Raw genomic sequence first — 22094 nt, 5'->3', positions numbered from 1 at the left:
TAGTGAGTTTTTCAGCTCTTTTGCACCGGCCGGGAGAAAGAGGGATCTACTATACATAGAGAGGTGAATACTATATACAGTATATAGAGAGAGGGGTATACAGTATATATAGAGATAAGGGGATACAGTATATAGAGATAAGGGGATACAGTATATAAAGAGAGGGATATACAGTATATAGAGAGGGAGATACAGAATATAGAGAGAGGGGGATACAGTATATAGAGAGAGGGGTATACAGTATATAGAGAGAGGGGTATACAGTATATAGAGAGAGGGGGATACAGTATATAGAGAGAGGAAGATACAGTATATATAGAGAGGGGTATACAGTATATATATATAAAGAGGGGTATACAGTATATAGAGAGGGAGATACAGTATATAAAGAGAGGGGTATACAGTCTATTGAGAGAGGGGTATACAGTATATAAAGGGAGGGAGATACAGTATATAGAGAGAGGGGTATACAGTATATAGAGAGAGGGAGATACAGTATATAGAGTGGTATGCAGTATATAGAGAGAGGGATATACAGTATATATAGAGAGGGAAATAAAGTATATAGAGAGAGGGGAGTACAGTATACAGAGAGAGGGAGATATAGTATATAGAGAGAGGAGATACAGTATACAGAGAGAGGGGGATATAGTATATAGAGAGAAATACAGTATATATAGAGAGGGAGATACAGTATATAGAGAGAGGGAGATACAGTATATAGAGAGAGAAAAATACAGTATATAGAGAGGGAAATACAGTATATAGAGAGAGGGGGATACAGTATATATAGAGAGGGAGATACAGTATATAGAGAGAGGGGGATACAGTATGTAGCAAGGTTTCCAGGCCTGTGGCCTGATGTGGGTCTGCCATTAGTACTGGAATCCTCTCCAGCCCATGTGAGCTGACCTGGGTGTGACAACTGAAGCAGCGACAATTCCGGCATTTTTGTTTGTGGTTTTTATTATAAGTTAAAGGGGATGGGAGAAGGGAATGAGTGGAATACTCCTTTAGGCTCAAACTAATTACAATTGGGACTTTGATCCTGAAAATGCCCGTTGGCGCTTCCTTGACACCAGCCGGCGCTAGCCAACGCTCACTAACACTGAGTACACACCGCAACTTGATAGAAGTGCTGAATCCTGGACTGAAAGTCCAGAAGATCCAGGACTGTGAAACTGTAGAACTCCTGACACTGTTATGCTGTATAAATCACTGAATACTGTTCCCCGCTTTGGCCAGCTTGAGGTAGTATGAAGTAGAACTCTGTATAGCTGTACTTGCAACTGACACACTCTATACAATTTAGGGCCCAGATGCAGGTGCCCCCTTGACTGTAACTCTTCAGGGTCCAATGACTATGTACCCCCTTTGTAACTTCAGGGTCCTCACCCTAGGTACCCCCTTGCAGCTAGCTGACAATGGATCCCAGAACCTCTTCCGGAGTGGTCCCCTCTGACTCTAGGCAGACCCCCAGGGGCAATCCTCAGTACTCGCGACCTGTGTAGGCTTTCCTGTTCCTGGGACTTGACCCCTCTCGCTCTCCGCAGGCTCTCGGCACACCGGATCCCCTCTGCTCAACTCAGCACTCTCTGGATACTCGGGGGAAACCCAGAGATATCCTCCTCCTCAGACAGGAGGAGAGACAGCCGTACTCTCCCTCCTGGGACTCTGCTCCCGCCAAAGACACCGTGCCATGCACTTCCCCCCAAACGTATACCCACTCCCAGAATCCTTTGTAGCCTAATCTGCCTTCTGGGGTAGTTACAAGCTGGGATATGTCCCCTGATTGGGCTTCCCACACTGCCCTATGAGAAGCCTCTCACAGGAGCCAGTGGGGATACTTTTCCCCTTAGCAGGCACATCTGGAAGCCCTGACACCCTGCAGGAGTTTGGGTGGACCATCAATTTCAAAAAGGGCTCTGATAGCTGAGCTTGCAGCTCTGCTACCCCTTGGGAGAGGTCAACACCTTTAGACAGGACACCTTAGGTGGGTGATAGTCTAGCTTTGGTTTCTCCTGGAGTGGAATCCATCACTGTAATCTCCATCTCCTGGTTCAGGCATAAGCTTTTCTTATGAGCCAAAGAGAAGACCCAGATCACCGCTCAAAGGCAGCCAGCCAGACTGGGGAGATCCCGAGCAACTGTGGCAGTCCTGCAAGACTGGGTGCTAACCAAGGTCCGCAACCTGAGAAGTCCATGCATGTATGTAGAGAAAAAAGCGGCGCTTCCAGTCCCAGGAACTTGGAAACTTCAGTTTATTGTTTAAATCAAAGGTCCAACATCAAACAGGGACACAAGACAAACTGGATAGCAGACGCGTTTCACACCATGTGCTTATTCATTGCTAATTGCAAGCAGACATGTGTCTTCCTTTATGGGCCAGGTAGTATCCCCTTGTCCAATCAGCAGAATAATTCCCGGGATATAAACACCTGGCTCTGATGAAGGAAGACACAATCGTCTGAATGCAAACCACAGTCATACACCTACAATGCTCTGATTTAAATCGTTATTGAGATATATATAAACAGATTCTTCTAAAAATTAATCCCATAAATGATATACAGATTGCATGTATATAGACAAATCCACAACGTTCAAAAAGTGGCGGCCTGTGCATAGGGGGCGCCAGGGCGCCGCCCCCCCTAAAAAAAAGGAAAGAAAAAAAAAGTTTACAAAAAGAAAAATAAAGTTACAAAAAAATAAATAAATCCCGGCCGCCGGTCTATGTGGTGGCTTTAGGGGGGGGGGGGTTTACGACCCAGCAGAGGCGCAGATTGGCTGCCTTCTGGGGCGTAACCTGGGCACAGGTCATAGCGCAAGGACACCCCCACTTTCGTGATATCCTGGCTGTGATTGGTCCAGTCTCCAGCCTGGACCATTCATCATCCAGGACATCCGATTGCTGACCCCGCTGACGTCGCAATGGAGGCGGTGCCGGTGCGTGCGTCAGTCACGCACCGTCACCGCCCGATCTCCTTCCCGCCGGACGGATCTGAAGAGCCAGAAGAGGAAGACAGAAGAGGAGCAGCGCCGTGGACGGTTCCCGGAATCCCGCCGCCGTCAGAAGAAAAGGATTTGAGGAGAGGAGCAGCGCCGTGGACGTCTCGCAGGCAGCCCAGGAGGAGAGCAGGTAAGTGATTGAAGCCGACCTGTGACCTCACCTGTGCCATGCCTATACCATCACCTGTACCATGCCTATACCATCACCTGTGCCATGCCTATACCATCACCTGTGCCATGCCTATACCATCACCTGTGCCATGCCTGTACCATCACCTGTGCCATGCGTATACCATCACCTGTGCCATGTGTATACCATCACCTGTGCCATGCCTGAACCATCACTTGTGCCATGCCTGTACCATCACATGTGCCATGCCTGTACCATCACCTGTGCTATGCCTATACCATCACGTGTGCCATGCCTATACCATCACCTGTGCCATGCCTGTGCCATGTCTATACCATCACATGTGCCATGTCTATACCATCACATGTGCCATGCCTATACCATCACCTGTGCCATGCCTGTACCATCACCTGTGCCATGCCTATACCATCACCTGTGCCATGCCTATACCATCACCTGTGCCATGCCTGTACCATCACCTGTGCCATGCCTATACCATCACCTGTGCCATGCCTATACCATCACTTGTGCCATGCCTGTACCATCACCTGTGCCATGCCTGTACCATGCCTATACCATCACCTGTGCCATGCCTATACCATCACTTGTGCCATGCCTGTACCATCACCTGTGCCATGCCTATACCATCACCTGTGCCATGCCTATACCATCACTTGTGCCATGCCTGTACCATCACCTGTGCCATGCCTATACCATCACCTGTGCCATGCCTGTACCATGCCTATACCATCACCTGTGCCATGCCTATACCATCACCTGTGCCATGCCTGAACCATCACTTGTGCCATGCCTGTACCATCACCTGTGCCATGCCTATACCATCACCTGTGCCATGCCTATACCATCACATGTGCCATGCCTGTACCATCACCTGTGCCATGCCTATACCATCACGTGTGCCATGCCTATACCATCACCTGTGCCATGCCTGTGCCATGCCTATACCATCACCTGTGCCATGCCTAAGCCATTACATGTGCCATGCCTGTACCATCACCTGTGCCATGCCTATACCATGACCTCAAAGTCACGCAATTTTTTTACCGCGAAGCAATACCTATTACATTTTTCTTTTTGCGCCCCCCCCCCCCAAAAAAAATTTTGAGCACCAGCCGCCACTGCGTTCAAATAAATGAACAAACATACATAAGGAATGCATATAAAATCACTAACAGGAAAGAAAAATCTTTCTATAAAACAAACAATAATTTATGAGTAAATGCATATGTGTGGATACCGGTGAAAAGAAAAATGATGCGCTTTAAAAAGGGAAAGATGATAGAAAAGAAAAAGTCTATCACCTAAACATAGATGTAATAATTCTGCGCATCATGTGTATTAAAAAAACAGCTGAACACTAAAATACCCCCCGCCACTGAACACTAAAGTGCATCCGGAAAAAGATCTTTGCACATGTGTAGATGTAGTAAACAATTTCTTTCCAAAAAATCACAAGTGCAAATTTGCAATCACCTCGGATGTAAAAACACGAATACAGGAAAAACAATTAAAGATGCATTTATAAACAGTAAAAAATCTTCATAAAGTAATTGCATCTAAAAAAGTATAATTATTCACTACTTCAGAAAGGTATTAACCCATACTATTTCACGTATAATTTTAGGTTCTATCAAAAAGATGATGATACACATTAACCCCTTCGGTGTCCAATACACAATAAGCAAGATATCTTATATGTGTGTTTCCCCTTAAAGGACGGATACTTCATTTATATATAATGAAAATGCATTAATTCATGGTAATGCGAGTGGCTGTAAACCAAATCGACATTGTATATATAGAAATTGACTAAGAAGGAAACTAAAATTTGTAAAGGAAAAATATAGCAGAAGAATAAATTACTCGAAATAATGGGATACGTCCCGTTCAAAATTCATTCCTTTCGGAATGCGGGTGCCTAGATGGAATATCCAATACACCTCTCTTTTACATAGGCTACTGAACAAATCGCCTCCTCTAAAGGGAAGTTTGACCTTTTCTATTACCTGAACTTGTAAGGAACTAAAATCCCCATTATGTAACTTATTGATGTGTCTTGCTAAATTTGTGGACTTTCTTGTCCTGATTGCGTTCAGATGTTCCCGGAATCTCTCTCGTAGTCTGCGGGCTGTGCGTCCAATGTATTGCATGCCGCACATCCCGCAGGTAATGATACATATTACGTTACAAGTGTTACAATTGAAAAATTGTTTCAATTGAACACTTTTCCCATTAGAAGTAGAGATAACCGTTTGGCCTCCCAACGCCCCCATTGCAGCCCCACACCTCTGGAGATAGAAAGAGCCATCAAATGAAAAATAATTATGCGATAACAAAAACTCAAATACTTCTAAAATATAAGTACTTTGAGTGGGAGACAAGGCTGAGAAGTGCTCCAAAAAAGGGACACAGCAGATATAGCCAGATGATGTGGAATACACGAATATAAACTAACCACATCACAGGTGATCCATACATATTCACGATTCCACACCACCTCCTGCATGATGGACAATAAATGCTTTGTGTCCTTTAGAAATGTTTGTAATGACATGACTAGAGGCTGCAATTGGCTGCAATTGGCCATCCAGCCACTGTCCCGGTTTTTCATTTAGAGACCCTATACCGGCCACGATGGGTCTGCCATAGAGGGGGTCAAGGCCCTTATGTGTCTTCGGAAGGTGGTGGAAAATCGGTATAATAGGATGTATGGGTACTAATGCCTCTGCTTCCTTAGCGCTGAAAATGCCTAGATAGACACCTTTTTGAACTAGGTTATACAGAGCACTTTTAAACAGCACTTTTACATCTAATTTCTAAATTGCTGCATTTGTAAATTTCAAACGCTAATATAAAGGAATAGTAGTAGTAAAAAAATAATCACATGTGGGTTAAACTAATCATTTTTTTTAAATAATTCTCCTTTAAGGGGGCATGGTGGGGGAGGGTGTCCTATGCCTACATACCTTTGCTAATAGGTGTCTCGTTCCCATCTCAAAAGGTTGAGCTGTATGTAAGGGCTTCTGACTATGCCTTGATTTTTCTGATCTGCATACTTTTTCCAGGTCATTCTGAAGCTAGAGGTTTGGCCAGGAAACTAGGCGGTCAGTAATGGCAGACCTCATATTTCTCTTAGGAATGGTTTACTTTGGTTGACATTAGGCCCATCTTGCAGAAAAGTTGAATCAGTCAGGCAATGTGCTGCTTCCATCTGTAATATTAATGAATGACCACAAGATGTCACACGTCTACTAAGGCAGAAAAGGCAAAATAGAGTTCTACTAAAAACTGTCAAACTGTGGGGCTAAGAGTGCAAAATCAGGTGCATCTCTGCATAGAAACTCTCTGCATTTCTAGTCAAAGCTTTATTTCACAAGCTGAAGTTAGAAGCTGATTGGCTACCATGCACAGCTGCACCAAATTTTGCACACTCCAGTTATTAAAAAAAAATAAGCCTTAGTGTTGTAGTTTCAGATGAGAGCTATGAGACTTAAAGAAGACGTTTGGGGTTATAAAAAAAAAAAACAAATATTCAAACTCACCACCTACTGTCCCACGTCAGCTCTAAAGCCTCGTACACACTATCAGATTATCGAATGATCTGTCGTCCGTTTTTTGTTGCATGCTAGTCTCATGTCGAAAGTGAAGAGGTTACTTTCATACGAAAATTCCCGTACAACAGAATTCAACTTCAGAAGTGATGTCATGTGTTGGATTGTTTTGTATGTGTTCTTTCATTTCTAAGCATGCATATTCTTGCTCTTAAGATTTTTTTCAGACGAAAAATGTACTAATTAAGTGAAAATCGGAGGTTGTGTAGACGTATGATAAAAATTTTATAGCCTGCACATCCAGTTTTTGTCGTACTAAAATCCGTAATCGGCTGTCGAAAGCACTATACTAACAATCCAAAAATCGGCAGATCGTTCGTCGGACGAAATTTCCCTTCCGATTTTATTATCATGTGTACGGGCCTTAAGACAGAAAACTGAGCTATCACTTTACCACTGATCGCTTAGCAGTGGCGGCCAGGGTGTTGGGGGTGCAGGGGCGCCACCCCCCCATCAATGCATCTGGCCCCCTAATCTGCATGCAGGGGCGCCGGACACATGGAGTTCAATGGGGCTTTTTTTTTTTGCATCACCTGATTATAGCCAGAGGCTCTAATAGGGTGATGCAAAGGGTGGTCCCGGGGCGCAGAGCAGTGCGCCCTGACTCCACCCATTGTGTGACAATAGCGAATAAAAATTTGCTATTGTCACACGGATCCTGCTCCTGGCCAATCAGGAAGCGTGTCCGATACGTGCTTCCTGATTGGCCGAAAGGCTAACCCCATGCCATTGGTTGGTGAGGAGGCGGGAGCCGGGCCATCCACGCTGGAGAAGCCACTGTAGTGACATGCTGCTGCTGCTGCTGAAGGAGCCGTGTCATTGTGATTGTGGTTCGATGGGGAGCTCAGCACAGAGGACAGCTCCGGTACACCATCTGACCATCACTGCTTCAAGCAACAGGGGGGGATTGATGTCGGAGAGGTGTGCGAGGTGTGTGCTGACACAGGGGCGATCCATGGAGAATGGTGTGCATTAGGCACGGCGGCGTCACTGCTGCTTCTCCTCTCTGCTACCTGCCCCTTCCGGACTTTACAGAACCTCATCTCCCCGGCTGAAAGGGACAACGCCGGGCTGTCACCCTGTGCAAGTAAGTGCGAGTCTTTCTATTACCCCCCACCCCCCCAATGTATTCATCCCCATCCCGACAGAGCTGTCACCTCTCCACACTGCAGTGATCGCGGCTTGCCGGTGACAGGTGCACTGGGGGGGGGGGGGGGGGGGGAGAAAGCCCAGCACTGCACGCAGCAGTCTACCGCAATATACCCGACAATAGCTTCTCTCTGCTCATCACTCTCCATCATCTCTTTCACCTGCACTCTACTAACACTGCCCCTTCTAGCTGCTTTCTGATCATGGTTAATAGTACAAATCAAACGATCCTGGTGTGTTAGCTCTATGAATCTCCTTAGTTATGCTGACTAAAGTATAGGTGGGCAGAATGGGGCTAGGACAGTACATATGGATCATGCCTAGAGTCCTGAGGAACGGGGAAGTGAGTGTATGGAGCTTCGGGACCATGTTGGACCCTTCTTCCAGCGAGGAAGAGTCGGAGGAGATGTTGGAGGAGGACAGGCGGGATGTGCTGGTTGTATCCTCCGTGGAGTGGGGCACCGCACACTACATGCACCTTCCCAGGACTCCAGAGATATGACCCTCACCAGACCAGCCAGTCCCAGTCCATCCATTAATAGTGAGGGCAGAGAGGAGCTGGAGAGGGCACACAGAGAGGAATTGGAGAGAAGGAGCCGGCTGCAGCTCTATGTCTTCATTATGAGGTGTATAGCCTACCCCTTCAATGCCAAACAACCCACCGACATGACCAGAAGGCAGCAGAAGGTAACCAACCTGTGTGTGTATGTACAGTATGTGTGCAGCAGGTGTCACCTGCCTTCCTCCGCCACTGCATAGGGAGCGATACTCCCTGCCTGCCTGACTGCCATCCATATTGCATTGTGACATACATGTGTTCCATATTGCATTGTGTGTCCATCTCTGCCATAAAGATACATTTATACAGTATATACTACACCCACATACATTGCTGGGGGACAGGCACAACGTTACAGCGTTACCCCTCTGACACCCACATACATCGCTGGGGGACAGGCACAATGTTACAGTGTACCCCTCTGACACCCAGAGGAGGACTCGAAGAGACACCCCCGGGGACTGAGGAGAAGCTGCTGCTGCATTTAAGTTCACTGGTCACTCTGCATTGAAAGGGGGCACGCTGGTCATTCTGCATTGAAAGGGGGCACGCTGGTGCACTCTGCATTGAAAGGGGCACACTATACCTTGATTACTGAAGGCCCCTTTCACACTTTTGTTACCTCGAAGTCACGCAATTTTTTACAGCATTTTTTGCCGCAAAGCAATGCCTATTACATTTTTCTGTTTGCGCCCCCCCAAAAATTTTGAGCACAAGCCGCCACTGTCGCTTAGTTATTAGTCTTCTCAGATCAGAGAGCAATTGGAGCCAGCTGTAATTTAGGCAGCTGGGTTGATCCCGGCAATATGGTTGGGATCCTTCCAGAGCCTGGAGTGACTCTGTGATGTCAGCTGACAGCAGGCTATAGCTCACTATTAGCCGACTCTGGGTCATAGGAGTGCATTCCTGTGACCCACAAAAGAAGAAAAAAAAAAAAACCCTTTGGTTATACTTCTCTTGAAGGGTACTTTTGATTGCACTTTTCATCAAATAAATTAAAATAACCACATAGATACATAGAAGAGTGACAGTGGTAAAAAGAACAAATGGTCCATTGAATTTGATATATATATATATATATATATATATATATATATATATAGTGCATTGCGAAAGTATTCGGCCCCCTTGAACTTTTCGACCTTTTTCCACATTTCAGGCTTCAAACATAGATATAAAACTGTAATTTTTTGTGAAGAATCAACAACAAGTGGGACACAATCATGAAGTGGAACAAAATTTATTGGATATTTCAAAATTTGTTAACAAATAAAAAACTGAAAAATTGGGCGTGCAAAATGATTCAGCCCCTTTACTTTCAGTGCAGCACACTCTCTCCAGAAGTTCAGTGAGGATCTCTGAATGATCCAATGTTGACCTAAATGACTAATGATGATAAATAGAATCCACCTGTGTGTAATCAAGTCTCCGTATAAATGCCCCTGCACTGTGATAGTCTCAGAGGTCCGTTTAAAGCGCAGAGAGCATCATGAAGAACAAGGAACACACCAGGCAGGTCCGAGATACTGTTGTGGAGAAGTTTAAAGCCGGATTTGGATACAAAAAGATTTCCCAAGCTTTAAACATCCCAAGGAGCACTGTGCAAGTGATAATATTGAAATGGAAGGAGTATCAGACCACTGCAAATCTACGAAGACCTGGCCGTCCCTCTAAACTTTCAGCTCATACAAGGAGAAGACTGATCAGAGATGCAGCCAAGAGGCCCATGATCACTCTGGATGAACTACAGGGATCTACAACTGAGGTGGGAGACTCTGTCCATAGGACAACAATCAGTCCTATACTGCACAAATCTAAACCTTTATGGAAGAGTGGCAAGAAGAAAGCCATTTCTTAAAGATATCCATAAAAAGTGTAGTTTAAAGTTTGCCACAAGCCACCTGGGAGACACACCAAACATGTGGAAGAAGGTGCTCTGGTCAGATGAAACCAAAATCGAACTTTTTGGCAACAATGCAAAACGTTATGTTTGGCGTAAAAGCAACACAGCTCATCACCCTAAACACACCATCCCCACTGTCAAACATGGTGGTGGCAGCATCATGGTTTGGGCCTGCTTTTCTTCAGCAGGGACAGGGAAGATGGTTAAAATTAATGGGAAGATGGATGGAGCCAAATACAGGACCATTCTGGAAGAAAACCTGATGGAGTCTGTAAAAGACCTGAGACTGGGACGGAGATTTGTCTTCCAACAAGACAATGATCCAAAACGTAAAGCAAAATCAACAATGGAATGGTTCACAAATAAACATATCCAGGTGTTAGAATGGCCAAGTCAAAGTCCAGACCTGAATCCAATCGAGAATCTGTGGAAAGAACTGAAAACTGCTGTTCAAAAACGCTCTCCATCCAACCTCACTGAGCTCGAGCTGTTTTGCAAGGAGGAATGGGCAAAAAATTCAGTCTCTCGATGTGCAAAACTGATAGAGACATACCCCAAGCGACTTACAGCTGTAATCGCAGCAAAAGGTGGCGCTACAAAGTATTAACTTAAGGGGGCTGAATAATTTTGCACGCCCAATTTTTCAGTTTTTTATTTGTTAAAAAAGTTTGAAATATCCAATAAATTTCGTTCCACTTCATGATTGTGCCCCACTTGTTGATTCTTCACAAAAAAATTACAGTTTTATATCTTTATGTTTGAAGCCTGAAATGTGGCAAAAGGTCGAAAAGTTCAAGGGGGGCGAATACTTTCGCAATGCACTGTGTATATATATATATATATATATATATATATATATACACACAGTATCTCACAAAAGTGAGTACATCCCTCACATTTTTGTAAATATTTTATTATATCTTTTCATGTGACAACACTGAAGAGATTACACTTTGCTACAATGTTTTAAAAACGTGAGTGTACAGCTTGTATAACAGTGTCAATTTGTTGTCCCCTCAAAATAACTCAACACAGCCATTAATGTGTAAACCGCTGGCAACAACAGTGAGTACACCCCCAAGTTAAAATGTCCAAATTGGGCCCAAATTGTCAATATTTTGTGTGGTCACCATCATTTTCCAGCATTGCCTTAACCCTCTTGGGCATGGAGTTCACCAGAGCTTCACAGGTTGCCACTGGAGTCCTCTTCCACTCCTGCATGAGGACATCACAGAGCTGGTGGATGTCAGAGACCTTGCGCTCTTCCACCTTCCGTTTGAGGTTGCCCCACAGATTCTCAGTAGGGTTTAGGTCTGGAGACATGCTTGGCCAGTCCATCACCTTTACCCTCAGTGTCTTTAGCAAGGCAGTGATCTTCTTGGAGGTGTGTTTGGGGTCGTTATCATGTTGGAATACTGCCCTGCGGCTCAGTCCCTGAAGGGAGGGGATCATGCTCTGCTTCAGTATGTCACAGTACATGTTGGCATTCATGGTTCCCTCAATGAACTGTAGATCCACAGTGCCAGCAACACTCGTGCAGTCCCAGACCATGACACTCCCACCACCATGCTTGACTGTAGGCAAGACACTCTTGTCTTTGTACTCCTCACTTGGTTGCCGCCACACAAACTTGACAACATCTGAACCAAATAAGTTTATCTTGGTCTCATCAGACCACAGGACATGGTTCCAGTAATCCATGTCCTTAGTCTGCTTGACTTCAGCAAACTGTTTGTGGGCTTTCTTGTGCATCTTCTTTAGAAGAGGCTTACTTCTGGGACGACAGCCATGCAGACCAATTCGATGCAGCGTGCGGCATATAGTCTGATCACTGACAGGCTGACTCCCCGCCCCTTCAACCTCTGCAGCAATGTTGGCAGCACTCATATGTCTTTTTCCCAAAGACAACATCTGGACATGACTTTAAACATGTGCACACAACTTCTTTGGTCAACCATGGCGAGGCCTGTTCTGAGTGGAACCTGTCCTGTTTAACCACTGTATGGTCTTGGCTACTGTGCTGCAGCTCAGTTTCAGGGTCTTGGCAATCTTCTTATAGCCTAGGCCATCTTTATGTTGAGCATAAATTCTTTTTTTCAGATCCTCAGAGAGTTCTTTGCCATGAGGTGTCATGTTGAACTTCCAGTGACCAGTATGAGAGAGTGAGAGCGATAACACAAAATTTAACACACCTGCTCCCCATTCACACCTGAGACCTTGTAACACTAATGAGTCACATGACACCAGGGAGGGAAATGGCTAATTTGGCCCAATCTGGACATGTTCACTTAGGCCCCTTTCACACAGGGAGTCCGTTCAGATCCGCCTGTCAGTTTTTTTGGCGGATCTGAACGGACGACCCATGCTTCTCTATGAGGCATCGGATGTCAGTGAGACATGTCCACTGACATCCGATCCAAACCGGACGGATGGAAACCCTATTTTCCATCCGTCTGGCGGATCGGATCGGATGAGAACGGACAGACAGTCCGTTCCCATCACATTCCCCCATAGAAAAGAATGGGGACCTGACAGCTGTGTCTCCACACACAGCGCAGAGACACAGCTGTCATCCACCTGCTCAGCGGGGATCTGTGGATTGACCCCCTGCTGAGAAAAACGGAGTCCGCCTGAAGGACTCCATGTGTGAAAGGGGTGTACTCACTTTTGTTGTCAACGGATTAGACATTAATGGCTGTTTGTTGAGTTAATTTGAGGGGACAGCAAATTTACACTGTTATACAAGCTGTACACTCACTGCTTTACATTGTAGCAAAGTGTAATTTCTTCAGTGTTGTCACATGAAAAGATATAATAAAATATCTACAAAAATGTGAGAGGTGTACTCACTTTTGTGAGATACTGTGTGTGTATATATATATATATATATATATATATATATATATACACACACACACACACACACAGTATATTAATATCTTTTTTTTTTATATCTATATATACCTAGATCTATGTTTGTCCCAAGCATGTTGGCACATGGTGACGAACTCGTTACCTCTGATGGATAAGGTATCAACGACTCTTTCAGTAAAAATATACTTTCTAAGATTTACTTTGAACATTACTTTGAACGTTCCTCCTGCTAGTTTTAGGTCATGTCCCTGTGTTCTTGATCTTGGCTTTATATTGAAAAATACTGCCCTCTTGAACCTTATTCATCCCCTTGATGTATTGAAAGGTTTCAATCATGTCTCCCCTTCTCTTCCTTCCTTCAGACTGTACATATTAGGTTCCAGAAGTCTTTCCTAATGTTTTCTCGCTCAGATCATTCACCATTTTTGTTGCCTGTTTTTGGACTTGTTCTATCTTATCAATATCTTTTTGTGAGTGAGATCTCTAGAATTGGACACAGTATTCTGAATGAGGTCTCACTAAAGATCTACAGTATATCGGGGAATTAGGATCTCCTTCCTCTTCCTAGCTTCCCCTCTAGTAATACATCCTAGAATTATGTTCACACATGATACCCATTCCTGCCAACTGTCCCGTTTTTGCCAGGACAATCCCAGCAAATAGGAGCCTGTCCCAGGTAATTTACCTTGTCCCGGCCCGTTAATCGGGCTGCCTGTTACCATTTTTTTTTGTATTTTGTTCCACAGTGTAGCATGCCCCGGGTCGCTCTCACCCCAGCTGGGAGTTGTAGTTCTGGAAGCAGGTTGTCTCTCCCCCCTCTCCCGGTGCTCCCCTCCCCCTCTCCCGGTGTGCGCTCACTCTTCCCGCCTGTCGCATTGCGAATTTAATGTGTCAACGCCGGCAGGGCATCAGCACATTGCACTTCTCAAAATCAGCCAGCAGGGGGAGGCAGAGCACCTTCCGACAGGCTGGAGGCCCTATGTGCCTGTGGTCTGGAACCGAGCGTCATCTTGTGGCAAAGTGAGGGTATGACCATTGAAAAATAAAAAGGGGTGTGGTGACTGTTGTCACTCACGTGATCGCGCCTAGGACCAGAAGGTGTCAAAAAAATATGTATATATAAATTGATAAACAACTTTATGTTCAAAAAAATTTAGCTGCTAGTCAAAAAAACAACAATGTGTTTGTGAACGTGAAAAAACAGAGAAAGACAGCGCTCAATATAATCTGTGCAATATGTATCTCTGTGCATTTCAATATATAAGACCATACACAGTACTAATAAATTATAAATTATGGGTTACCCCAAGTGATAAATAAAAAGTGACTGTGCAAAATATATTCTGAGCAATATATATCTCTGTGCAATTCAATAATATAGGACCATCCACAGTACTAATAAATTATGGGTTACCCCAAGTGATAAATATATATAAAGTGACTGTGCAAAAAATGTATATACAAATACAAAAAATAGTTCTTAAGCTTGAAAGTGCAGATTGTGCAGCAAACAAATCAAGGTGATCGCAGTGCTAAGTGTTCAAGAAAGAAATTGCATCCTCCATATAGGTAAGGGAAAAAGGAAGGAAGGAATCCACCACCAGATACCCCACTCACTTACCAGATGACCCCTTGGGGTCTCGCAAAGGTAAGTGGTGACTTTCAGGAGGGTCCCGGTATTCAAAATGGACTCTCGTCTCCCGCTCTCTTTATAACCTCTGTATATCCACTTGGTGAGGGGGGTCAGTGTAGGTTCCAATGGGTACTTCACTCTGGCAATATTCAGTCAAGCCATAAAGAAATAGAAGAGCTTCATGGTGTAGTATGTATATGCCAAATTTAATGAAAAAATTTAGCCACTTACATTTAGGTTAACACGGAACAGCATTCAACAGCGTTGCAGCCGCCTTGCGTTCTGGCTGCGTTCCAAGGAACCGGAAGTGACGTAGGGCGTAGCACGGGGACCCAACGCGTTTCGTCATCCAGAGAATGACGTCATCAGGGGTCACCGTCATCATATGTCATACGCTGGATGACGAAACGCGCTGGGTTCCCGTGCTACGCCCTACGTCACTTCCGGTTCCTTGGAACGCAGCCGGAACGCAAACCGGCTGCAACACTATTGAATGCTGTTCCGTGTTAACCTAAATGTAAGTGGCTACATTTTTTCATTAAATTTGGCATATACATACTACACCACGAAGCTCCTCTATTTCTTTATGGCTTGACTGAATATTGCCCAAGTGAAGTACCCAGTGGAACCTACACCGACCCCCTTCACCTAGTGTATATACGGAGGTTATAAAGAGAGCGTGGAGACGAGAGTCCGTTTTGAATACCGGGACCCTCCTGAAAGTCACCACTTACCTTTGCGAGACCCCAAGGGGTCATCTGGTAAGTGAGTGGGGTATCTGGTGGTGGATTCCTTCTTTCCTTTTTCCCTTACCTATATGGAGGATGCAATTTCTTTCTTGAACACTTAGCACTGCGATCACCTTGATTTGTTTGCTGCACAATCTGCACTTTCAAGCTTAAGGACTATTTTTTGTATTTGTATATAAATTTTTTGCACAGTCACTTTATATATATTTATCACTTGGGGTAACCCATAATTTATAATTTATCAGTACTGTGTATGGTCTTATATATTGAAATGCACAGAGATACATATTGCACAGATTATACTGAGCGCTGTCTTTCTCTGTTTTTTCAGGGTATGACCATTACCTTTTATTTTTCTTTGTTTTTAAAAAAAAAAAGTTACAAGAGAAAAGTAACAAAGGAAGAGGGGCTGTTATGCTATAGGAGGTGCATGACATGCTGTTCTCATACTTACCCTTCCTTATCTACATAGCATTCAATGTTTTTACATTATTATTATTACTATTATTTTATTCAGCCACTGACCACCAATGCTTGGTGGGGGGATGGGGGGTAATGTTTCTACCACTGACCAATAAAGGGTAGGATAATTGATATATTACTGTCAATGACTCCAATGCTGGGGCTAATTTTATTGCCAAGCCATACTTACTTTATTGGCCATGTCCCTGGGTGTTTGGTGGGTGGTACGCATTATTTTTCTTCTTGATAACCTCAAAAAGGAAAAGGAAAAAGAAACTGCGCTATAATAAATAATCAAAAAAGCAGCAACTCAAATGTGTGGGAAAGACACAAAGATAAAAATTATTATATATAAAAGTGTAGTTGCGCTGTGAATTTGTAATTGAATTACATACAATTTACCCTGTGCAGTAATAATCGGCGTGTCGAGTCATTTCCGGTAAACTTGTATGGGAACGAGGCTTGGATCGCAAGCACTCTGACACCTAGTCACGCTCGATTTTTACCTGCTCAATGTGAGTACCTCTATATATTCTTTTGATTAATAAAGTATAATACGGAATTACACTATGTCCACCATTTACTTTCTGGCATAATACATCGGGAGTGGAGTAGAGTGGACACCTCGGAACACACCTAGGTCAGGAAGGCATACAGGGGACCAAACCAGGAGATATCCCTAGACCAGCTAGGGCCTCGGCATACGCCCCCATCCAGGCAGAGGAGAATATCGTTAGGCTGCCAGACCCATTTAAACACCCGCTCTATACCCCTGTGTGGGGTGGGTGTTTCTGGTAAGTGTGCATTTCCACCGGAGGGATATCCCAGCACCTTACCACCCACCACGGGGTTCCTCTTCACCTATCACCAGAGTGTTGTTACCCAAGTGTTGTCACTTATATCTACCTATGCTTACCTGTAGTCACGGCATGTGACATATAGACTCTTTTACTGGATCTTTTTTACTGGACTTTGCGAGCTGTACATAAACTTTATATTAGCCTCTGTTGGCACTTCAGATTACCCCCATACCAGCGAGGTGGTATCATTGGGGCGACCCACACTATATAGCACTTTTTTAAAGCACTTTACTATTGCATGTATTTTATTAATATTTTAATTGATTATTTATTGCGTGTGTATGTCACTTACCACATACTTTTTTGCACCAGTCACTTTTAATATTCTTGAAGGCACTTTCTGCACTTGCTTATTTGCACTAATTTGATGTTTATGAATTATATATTTTTTTATATGAGTGTATTTATAATACAATATTACATATTTAGCACATAGGCACCTTTAATCATCAGAGTATACACCCCAATATATCTAAACCTATATAGGTAGCGCCACCATCCCTACTTCTCTTTCAATATCAGAAATAAGAATAGAAAAGACACAAGAAAAAGTCCTTCCACACCAGTATTATGAAACCAGTGCAAAAATGTTAATAACAAATAGTGCCCAAACACAATTTGCAAAAATGGATCTTCTCTGTGATAATAACTCATTCCACCACCAAAACAGTGTGATATCCTCCACCAAAGCAAGACTGCCTGCTTACCAGAAAATGTTACCTCATACAAAGGTCAACGGCACTTGTGGCTTAAACCCAGCCTGGGCCTTGTGTCTCCAGAGGGATTAACGGAATGATTACATCTCCTTTAAAAACATCGACCAAATGGTCCGACTTCATAATATCTCATTAAGTGACACTCCCCATATATGCAATAAAAAACTCGCCATAGTGTAAAAACGTATTACATTTTAATAGGTATTAAAACAAATTGCTCTTACAATAGTGTGGAATAAACCCGCATGACCTTCCGGTATCACAGTAGCGCGGGGACGTCAGCACGTCGCTTGACCCGACGAGTTTCATCACAATCTGACATAGTCCTAGGGCACGGGCAGCGTGCTGAATCACCACATTATATACTACATCCACAACAACCACACCTTGGTCTGAGCCTCGGGCAGTCCTCACGAAATTCTTAAACAAGGGAAGTTATCCCATCCATACTATCTCATTACCCTTAGTAGTCTAAAAATAAAATAAAACTAGGCGGCAACAAGTTGTATTACCACCATTGATAAAAACGTAAGGGAGCCGTAAGTAAACATCAATCCATGGCATTTAGTATATAGATCCAAGAGATACAATCTCAGGATCAGACCATAAAGCCGAAAATAAACCTATATTTGATTGATGCATGTATCATATATCACCAACTACTAGCCCAGAATTGAATAACAATTAATAAGAATTATTAAAAATAGTTATCCAAAAATGTATCCCATCACCATATAACCACCCAAAAAAAGGGGACAGGAAGTGTCTCATATTAGAACATGGAGACACATGTATGAAGAAAACCCCTAGTGATCACTGGCAAAATTACATTCTTTATCACCAACCCAGTGAGTATATTTAAATGAAAACTATTCTATCCCAATTCCTACTAAACCTGTGGGCTCAAATATGAACATAATAATATACCTTTATTGAAACATAAATATAATGACGCATCGGATGTTAATATAATTCCAATTCACAGGACTATACCGAGACTCAAACCGAGTTTACAAATTGGACATACCATATCTAAATTAACAGTATATTACATTATACACCATGCCTATATATATATTTATATTCATACAGAATGTTGCCTAAAGCTCTTTCTTATATTACTAATATGTTAGTTGAGTCGAACCTATAGGGAACATTTAGTCCTGCCCCCATATTGAAGCCCACACGGTCACTGTGATAAGTAGACAACCCCAGTGCTAGAACATGTAAGAAACTGGTTAATTTTTATTTCTGCTAGTAGAGAGACAAATTCATTTTGTTCTCCTAATCCTACAGCCATTAATTGAACACACCTGGCATCTCCTACATTGATAAAAAACCAGTGAGATTTTGAAAGAAACTAGGTCTCAATGGGGGGATTAAATATATTGGGGACAATCCTATCTCTGAGAGAGGAAGCGCCTGTAAACACTACCTGGGGTTTGTTGGGCAAAATATTACCCAACACCTGATCATTACCCAAGATGTGCCAATGTTTTTGAATAAGGCGCCTAACACTCTGATGTTGTGTGGAAAAAGTGGTAATAAAAGGAACTATAGGTAAGGAGTTACTTCTCTCTTGTGGCATCCCTTCTATTTTTGAATGTTGGTAACTATGTAGAAGATAGTGGCTCTGAGCTCCTGCACATCAAACAGATTGATATGCTATGTTTTAGTATCTCTGCACAAAATGTACACTGTTCTTGCTCATATCCACCCTCCACATTGGCATCAGAGGCTTGATAGCTGCTGCTAATCCAGGAAAGATTAATTTTGATAAATATCAGCCGGTCAATGGAGTCTGTGGACAGACACGCTCTTTTATCTGTCAAAAAACCTCCAGCAGCACTGGATTACCATTCTGAAAGCACGCTTTATTTGAAGATTTCAAGGAACAAATTTATTTTACAAGCACTTGATACTTGATACTTATACAATCTATACCTTACAGCCAATAACTTTGTTTGCAAAGAAACTGTTCAGAGGAATCCTCCTTCAAACAGGAGGCTGATAATCTTAGGGATAGACTACTTAGGTGTGGTTATACACACACATGCTTGAAGAAAGCCTATCGTAGGGTGACACAACGCTGTGCGAACCGGTTGCCAATGTGTTCTTGACTTATTTCTTCCGATTCCCCAGAAGAGGTCAAATACCTGGCTATGCTTGCTTTCAGGGGTGTCTGTATCACAAGACTGGCTGGCCAGAATTATAAATTATAAATCCTTTGGCAGATAAAATAATTTCTATATATGTATTTTAAAGGGTAGAGTTTCACTGTTACTTGCTGTTACATATTTGAAAAGCCTTATACAGCTATGTAAAAATGGTTAAAGTCGAGTTATGTCCAATGTATACTTTTATATTTTCTTTCATGCTTTGTTTACCCCTGCAATGTCATTTTTAAGTGTAGCACTTACTGATATTTAATAACTATCATATAAAGTATTTCCCTGTGACAGTGCATTTGTCTGCACTGTCTCCATGTTTATGTAGGCATCATCCATGGTGAACATCTACTTCTGGACATCCTGGCTCAGAGACAACACAATTATCCGAATCGTGGTGTGTGGACAGTTCTTGGTTACATCCACAATTCTACTGCAAGTTCTCAACTTGTGACTTGTTCCAAAGTTACATCGCTGCAGCCTGATAACTAGAAAGAAGTCTAGGTTCACACATATGCAGGTTGGGGAATGCATGCTAATTAGATGTTATGCTTCCTCACTCCTCTTCTGCGCATGTGCAGGGGTGCACCCACATGCATCTGAAAACACAGCGAAAAAACTGCATGGTGCTGAATCACCACATGGTTCCATGTTGCCACATTTTTAAAAAAAAGGTCAGGGACTTTTTCCTTTGCATTTTCCGCAGGTACAGCAGCCCATTCAAATGAATTTGCCCACACGAACACAGCACGCAGTACCTGCACAAGACGTGAACTAGCCTTTAAGTATGTATGTTTTCTTTGTGCTACTGTGATCTTCATTGTGGTGCTCCATTTTTTTACTCCAACCAGAAACCCAAAAAATAGGCCAATCTTTCATCATGGTGAGTGTGAGGAACATAACTTTTTAGCTCCTTTGGGATCAGAACCTGATAGGTATTGTTCATAGTATGCTGTGTAGATGAGTGGTTCATAGTGCGCTGTGTAGATGAGTGATTCGTAGTATGCTGTGTAGATGAGTGGTTCATAGTGTCCTGTGTAGATGAGTGATTCGTAGTATGCTGTGTAGATGAGTGGTTCATAGTGCGCTGTGTAGATGAGTGATTCGTAGTATGCTGTGTAGATGAGTGGTTCATAGTGTCCTGTGTAGATGAGTGATTCGTAGTATGCTGTGTAGATGAGTGGTTCATAGTGCGCTGTGTAGATGAGTGGTTCATAGTGCGCTGTGTAGGTGAGTGGTTCATAGTATGCTGTGTAGATGAGCGGTTCATAGTGTGCTGTGTAGATGAGTGATTCGTAGTATGCTGTGTAGATGAGTGGTTCATAGTGCGCTGTGTAGGTGAGTGGTTCATAGTATGCTGTGTAGATGAGTGGTTCATAGTGCGCTGTGTAGGTGAGTGGTTCATAGTATGCTGTGTAGATGAGTGGTTCATAGTGCGCTATGAAGATCAGTAAAACATTTTAAAGCAGACCTTTTATGAAAATGGAAGGTCCTCTTAAATGACAGCACCTGTATAAAAAGATACATGAAATATTTTTGCAAAAATACAGTGTTTTAAGAAAAGTATACTCTCCTGGGTTCCGTCGCTTCTAAAGGGCCATACACACTATTAGATTTTCTGAAGACTTTTTCCTTAAGACTTACCAAAACCATATAATATGAGGTCAAACCTAAACACTTTCAATTTGTATGCAATCTGGAAGGCACTTGCACTACATAGAAAAGGTAAATCTGAAGGAAATCTAACCACAAAAGTTGGATAGTGTGTATCCAGCTTAAGAGTTGTGAGTGACATCACTGTGCTTTACTGCTGCATATTAGGAGAGCTGGGTATGGTTTGCATGGGGAACGGCATGCTAGGGTTTTAATACTTACTCAGGTGTTTACATTCTGGTAACTAATATTGTGTAATTTAGTGCCCCTCATGGCCGAAGCCCAAACTGTTACACCGATCCCACACTGGAAGGCCTTTTTTTTCCCGCCAGTGACATTTGTCCCAGCACTGACTATAAAGATGTTTTGAGGGAAATAGTGTGAAACTTTGGTGCAACACTACATTTTTCCATGTATGGTCCTCCTAATACCTATGTCCCATGACCAATCGCCAAAGAAGTGCCTCACAGGATCCACCTTCTCCCCTTAAGTAACCTCACTACAGGGTGCTTCACAGGCCAAATGGCAGGCACACCTAACAAGTTAACCCCAACAATACCAAACAGCAGCTCACTAATAAAGTAACCAAACAGTACA

Source organism: Pelophylax lessonae, assembly GCF_965119305.1.
Source record: "Pelophylax lessonae genome assembly, chromosome: 4".
Lineage (NCBI taxonomy): Eukaryota > Metazoa > Chordata > Amphibia > Anura > Ranidae > Pelophylax > Pelophylax lessonae.
Note: the sequence above shows the minus strand (reverse complement) of the source record.